The sequence below is a fragment of the Sesamum indicum genome, linkage group LG6 (genome assembly GCF_026168435.1).
Source record: "Sesamum indicum cultivar Baizhima isolate 11 linkage group LG6, ASM2616843v1, whole genome shotgun sequence".
In the NCBI taxonomy this organism is placed as follows: Eukaryota; Viridiplantae; Streptophyta; class Magnoliopsida; order Lamiales; family Pedaliaceae; genus Sesamum; species Sesamum indicum.
Window position 1 is genome coordinate 14,321,249 of NC_142662.1, and position 6,957 is coordinate 14,328,205.

The 6,957-nt window shown below is 37.6% G+C and overlaps 1 long non-coding RNA gene across 1 annotated transcript; it reads right to left on the reverse strand.

The window, feature by feature from the left end:
• Positions 1–1,933: 1,933 nt before the first annotated feature.
• On the reverse strand, positions 1,934–6,153 carry LOC148787834 (uncharacterized). Its single transcript, XR_016065759.1, has 2 exons — positions 5,391–6,153; positions 1,934–4,679 (listed from the first exon to the last, which is right to left on the reverse strand). It is a non-coding gene; the product is annotated as an uncharacterized LOC148787834 (long non-coding RNA).
• Positions 6,154–6,957: the final 804 nt, after the last annotated feature.

Genomic DNA, 6,957 nt, shown 5'->3' on the forward strand with positions numbered 1-6,957 from the left:
CCCACTGTTTTGGGTTGAAAATTTTCACCGTTATTTTCCACAAACAACGCAAAAATGATGAGGTTTGGACTAAGGGCTTCGAACGGTCTATCATTAGGCTTAAGTGATCCTCAGTTCAAGCGAAATAAGCCTCCAATTGAACAACAAACATCTGCAGTGCTAAGGTTGTCCATAGAGAAAATCATCTGACGATCAAGTGAGGAATTGAAGGATAAGGTCTAATGGTCGGAGCTCAAACACAAAAGTTTAGTAAATGATACCTGAATTTTCGTTTCTTGGGAGTAGTTTTAGTTGTCCCCCAATGTACAGAAACTAAGATTGCGTCCCCAATGTGGAAACACATGTCTTCCTTCTACTACTAGGATCCCTCAGGTTCCCCCAATTTGGGTTCTTTCTAAGTTTCGGCCTCTTTTGGGCTTGGGTACCAGCAACCTTTACTCCTGTAGGTACTTAACCCTTAGTGAGTATTTCTATCCATATCACTATGCAAGATAGAACATATCAGTCAATGTTTGGGTGATTGAGAGTCAAAGTAGATTGGGTCCCGATAAAAGATGAAGCTTTTGGTGTTTTTGGAGATTTTGGTGGCTACTTCAGCTGTATCGACTATGGTGATGGGGAAGTTAGAAAGCAGGAGAGGACGAAGAAGTTGATTAGATTGAGGACAAAGTGAAGAATTGCCATTTTTTTATGGGTAGGGTGAAGAAGAGGAAAAGAGGAATTTTGATAATAGTTTGTTGTGTAGGTATATATCAGGAGAAAGAGTGAAGTTAAAAAAAAGAGATAGGCTTTTCAATATTATTTATTATTTAAAGTTATTTTATATTAATAATTATTTATGACATAAATATGACAATATTGATCTGACCTCGATTGTCTCAATAGTTGAATCAATAATTCTTAACCCATTTCATTTTATGTTTCGAAGAACTGTCTAAGTTTCAAATATTGTTCCCACAAATTAGAAAAATCCCATTTTAAGTCCAATAAATGAGATTCATTTTTAATTTAATTCTATTTATATTGACATTTTCATAATATACATTATATGTTAGAAACTTTTTCATTTTGGTTTTTCACGTAATTTTTCGCGTAATCATTAATGGAGAAATCAAGGGATCTTTAGTTGAAATATTTTATTGACTAACAGTCCCTAACTTTTTTCTTAATTATTAAATTAAAAGACATATAGAATTAAAATTGATAAATTTTTTAATTTATTAAAAAATATGGTAATAGTACCCAAATTTAAGTTTACAAAAAGACCCTCAAATGGAAAACACCATCGCACAAACATTAAATATTAGTTAGTCTATTAGGAAATAGGCAATATATTGCTTCAAAAAGAAATTAATTCATATAAATTTTTGTGGATATATTGGGTCCTCATTAAAAAGTTGAAAATTGAACTAAAACTCAAACCCGGATATCGTTCAGATCCCTAATTATTGTCGGAACCCAAACTCAAACCCAGGAACAGAAGATGGTGAGAGGGAGCGGATCGCTGCTGAGATGCGCCGGCGTGGGAATAAGCACCACTCTTACTGACATTCTTGTCTGCCCACTCTCCAAACAGCCCTTAAGGCTCTGCCCGAAAAACAATGCACTCATCAGCGATTCCATCGGCGCTTCTTATCCCATCGTCGATGGGATTCCTCTCCTTGTGCCCGCCGACGCCAAGATTATCGATGCCGGCGATGTAAAATATTCAGAGCAGAGGGATTCGATAGGTTGAACGTAAGCGCCCTCTTGTATCCCTAAATTCTCACAATTGGAGTACGAGTTTTGTATCAGTTGTTTTGTTGCTTGTATTTCCTTTTCTTTTTTTTGCTTTTTTCTCCCCATTTTTGCATCCTTCTCTTCATTGGACGGAATTAATAAATATCATAATGTTAATGAATACACCAATGTACTTGCGACTCTTAAGCAAGAGGAAATAAAACTTCCGTTTTTCTATTACGGAAATATGCCTGGAGTAGCTAAAGGCCTCTAGTTTCCTGTTGTGCACCGAGTAATTTTTTGAAGAAACACATATAGCTCAAAATTTGCATCACAGTGTCCAATCTAATAGTATAAAAGTTGTAATGGTCATACCCATTAATCGGCAGTCGTGTAAGGATGTGAAGTCACCCATAATGCACATCTTGACCGTGCAGCAACTCGACTAGCAGCAACAACACGCTTTCCCTCCACTGTAATATCCAGTCCTGGCTTCTCAATCTTCCTTGATAGGAGCTTGTCCAGCTCTCCATGCAATTTCTGTATCGAGTCCTATACAGTCTTTTATGTAGAAAAGTGAAGGTATCCACCAAGCATTTCAATGCCGTCTCCGCATTTGTTTGGAATAAGATTACCACAAACATCAACAGAGCATATATAATCTGATATATTGGTGGAATCTCTTATGTATATGCTACTGGTTTTGACATTTTCATTGTAGACCATGCATGCTAGAGGGAAAACATGAACGCCGGCATTGACTGAAGTTGGATGAATGTCAACTTTCCCAACTTCTTTAGTGTAGAATGTTGTTCACTTCCCTTGTCTTTTGCACTGCACAACATTTGGGTAAAATATGGCACAAACTATGGAACATACCATCTCCAAATCATCACTGTATTGGTTATACAAGCAAAGTGCTAAGTGTGAGGGTATTTCCAAAAAAAAAAAAAAGTACCCCCACACTTAGCTCTTTGCTTGTCCTCAAGCAAAATGAAGATCGTTTATGCATTCAAAACTCTCTCCAAATTCAAACATATTGAAGGCAAATTGTAATCATGTGCAAAGTAATGACCTATTTTATGAAAAAGATAATTCAACATGTATCAAACAAGTTTTCACGTAATGACTATTATCGAAACCAATTGAATAAAACTAGTGGACTATTTTTCTCTTTGTTTTTCATTCTCTCAAGTGTATCTCTCGACACTTACTACGACAATATTTCACCATAAGCTTGCCTATACACCACATCTCCACCACTTTGAAATATGCACATACATGGATCAAAAGGTCTTTGATTTTGGTTGTAACGGGGCTTTGATTTGGGGGTAGGATATGAGGATAATGAGGTTAAATTCCAAAAAACCAATTAGAGTACCAAAAAATTTGAGTGAACGATAATTTGAAGCTCTAAAAGTTTATTCATCTACCCTCGAAATTTTTTTTTTCGACAATTCCTTGACTTATGCCTTTTTTATTTCTTTTGGAGGGTTCATACATTTTTTTTTCTCTTTTTCTCTTTTTCTTTTCTTTTCTTTTTTTTTGGTGGCAAGAAAATTACTTTCTTTTTTTTTTGCCACTTGGTTTTTTCTTTTTTCTTTGTTTCTCCTCTCCATTTTTTTTGTGATAGGCATAGAACAAGAAAATTGATGTTGGGTCCCACAAAGTAAAGAAGACCACAATTTTGGAACCTCCACACTCATTTCGAGATATATCTTTTAATCACATAAATCACAAAGGTCAATTCCCCATTTTGAGAACTTATTCTGTTGAACATAAACCTATTTCCCTTGATGCTCTAATAATTCTTGGAAGGGTCAAAATCAAGAGGTTAAACAAATGACGGGATAGGTTCGTATATGATGGGTTATATCAACAAAATAGGTCAAAAAGACTCAAAGGGGTTATCTAAAGTTAAAATGTGTTGGGTGGTCAAAGAAGGCCGAAAGTGGTTTCTAATGCCTTTATCATATCCAAATAAATGCACATTTGTGTGGCCTTAATATGGCTCAAGGCAAGTTCTAGGAAAGACAAAGCCATAGAAGTGTATTTTTCTCTCAAGAAAAAATGAAATTCAACATCAATGAATATATTAAGCTCAAAATCTCACGAGGTATGTTTTAATCCATTAATCCTATATCAAAAGATTTTAACTCAAGTCATTTTGGTATAAACAAGTTTTCAACTTGTAAATTATCCTTAAATATAAAACATGCATTCTTTTGCACATAACGTCATTTAGCCAAGAATATTCCAAAATTAAAAGGTGTTTCATCATGCCACAATTTTCCAAAACTTTGTCAAAAAAAAAAATTTCACGTCAAAAGGAAAAGGAAAAATTTTTACAAGGCTCATTCCTCAAAAGTTTTTGATCAAACGCATTTCTATCAAGCATCAAGCACAAAAAATCTTTTCAAACAAATTCAACAACCATGCTCAACAACCAACAAGAACAACAACCAAATTCAAGAAGCAACCAACAACAACCAAACTCAACAAGCATGTTTAACAACAATACCCCCACACTTAAAATCCACATTACCCTCAATGTGGACTATGACATGCATTTCAAGGATTAAAATTAAAATGAGAGAGCATTTAAGGAAGCGTCCCTGAGTGCATGCCGCAAAGAGCTCATGGTGTGGGTGGGTGCCTTGGTGTTAGCCCGATGTGCTCGAACAAGCTAATCAAATTGGCCTCTATTTGAGCGATTGTTCGAGCGACGTCATCCAAGGTTGTTTGTTGTGGGTTTGGTGGCGGTTGTGGTCGTGCCATGTTGGTTTCCTCCCGTTGCTCTATTGTTTCGTTGTTTTCTTCTCCTTCCTCAACACTTTCTTCTTCCTCGTCCTCATCATCTCCAGCATTGCTTTCTTCCTCCTCGGAGTTTCTGTCCTCGTTTGAGTCATTGCTGTGAGATGGTCTTGAAGTGGAAGGTGCATCTCCGGTGGGTGACCGTCCTGCATGCACAAACTCAAAAAAAGTACCATTCCTAGTGACAAGGCCCATTCGTGTTAAACTAGCAATGTCCAATGGTTACAATTCACAAGCAATATGACGGTTATGGTTAGAAGGGCGAAAAACACCAAGGTTTATTGCAATTAAAGTAATGTACGAACCAAGAATTAAAGCATGATTGAAATTGCGTAGCCTACCAAAATCCAAGATTAACTTTAATTCCGTGTAACATACACCACAAAAGGAACAATTCAGCTTTAGAGCAAATTCCAGATGTATCTCTACGACCGGTAAAGTTGAAAGCAAGGAAACAATGAACAAACTTGAGCACTGAGTTTTTTAAGTAATGACTTTTCGATCTACTAGGATGATATGCAAGTGGATCAGTAGATAGTTTACGCCATTCTTTCACAGGATTAAAATCCTCACAATAATCAAATAAAGAATTAATGTACTCGTGAGTGCGTGCATTTTTAGTAGTGGTGAATCCCAATACAATATTGAACTCAATTAAAGACATAGAAAAACGTCGTCCCAATGAAATTTAACGTGAGTGATGATGGAGATAAGCATGCTCAGCACAATAAAAGAAACTTTGCCAACTAATATTCTCGATCAATAAGTTGCTACTCTCAATAGCATGCAAACTATGTAAAGTATCAGTGTACATTATTTTCCATGGAAGAATATTACGAGTGCAGAGTAGTGTGTACCGATCCTTGGCTGTGCGGGTTGTGAATTTTAGGTTCCCACCAAGTGCTTCTGATGATGGTGGAAGTACGCTTTGGCAGCATGTGCTATGGGAACGGGGTCCGGATCTGGAGGAGGACCTTTCTTCTTGGCTCCGTTTTCAGTTATTCATCCTATATTATCTCAAGAGAAAATAAAGCAGATAAAATGGGAAAAAATATAAAAAGTCATAGAAAGAAAAGGGGGAAGAATCGTGAACTATACGAGCAGTTTTGGTGCAACAACGACGCCGGCGACGTCGAGGCGGGACAGAGACGCGGTAGTGATGGTGGTGGCTGGACGAAAACAGACGATGAACAGTGATTGACGGCAGCGGATCTGGTTCTTTATTTCGGGTGCGTCGAACGACAGAGCTGTGACAATGGGGAAGGCTGTACGACGGTGAACGGAGAGAGAAATCGAGACCGTGTGAGCAGCAGCGAGACAGCAATGTCGAGAGAGAAGACGATGAACGGAACAACAATGTAGGTTGGTGGTGGTGCGACGGCGAAGAGAAACAACAGCTGGCTTCGAGATGTGGGCGACAGTGGAAAAGACGACGACGCGGGTTGCTGTGACGACGGGCTGTAGGTATCGTCAACGAACGAGAGTGAACGTCGGCCGGGTAGGTGGTGGTGAGAGCTGCAGTTTTTCGGCGAGTGGGCGGCGTGTGGCTTGGAGAAGAGTTGTTGTGGAAAAAGAAATTGAGAGAGAGGGTCAATGCTTTGGAGAAAGATGAAGATGTGGTCAAAGATTTTCACCTACTTTACCTTTTTTATTGACTTTTTTATTTTTTGATTTTTTGATTTTTTTTATTATATAAATTTATAATTGAAAATTAAATACAGGAAAGTAAATAAGAGTTGGTGATGCTATGAACAACCTAAAAAAACTCACTAAGCGTGGGGCACGCTTAAAGAGAACTTCAAATCTATTTTGATGGAGTGAGCCAAACAGATTAGGAAGATCCTTGAAGCGTGGGCACGCTTCGCAAAACTTTAATAAAAATATTAAAATTAAAATCAAATGAAAGAGAAAAGTAAAGGATAGAAATTTTATGGGTTGCCTCCCATGTAGCTTCTTTATTTAACGTCTTTGGCTAGACTGAGAGAGGTGTATTTTAGATGAAGGTGGGCTCCACTAGTTGAATTTTCTCAATTGTTGGTGCTTGAAAATCATCAGAAAAATGCTTGAGCCGATGCCCATTCACCGTGAACACCTTATAAGTTGTGGGACTCTTGATTTCAATTGCACTATGAGGAAAGACATTATTAACAACAAAAAGGTCCTATCCATCGAGAACGCAACTTACCCGGGAACAACTTGAGCTTAGAATGAAAGAGGAGAACTTTTTGCCCAACAACGAATTCTTTTCAAGAAATGGTGCGTTCATGGAATGCTTTTGCTTTTTCCTTATAGATTTTTGAATTCTCATAGGCATCATTCCGTAACTCCTCAAGTTCTTCTATTTGCAACTTTCTTTGCCTTCCTACTTCATCCATTGCCAAATTGAATTGATTGATTGCCCAATATGCCCTATGTCCAAATTCG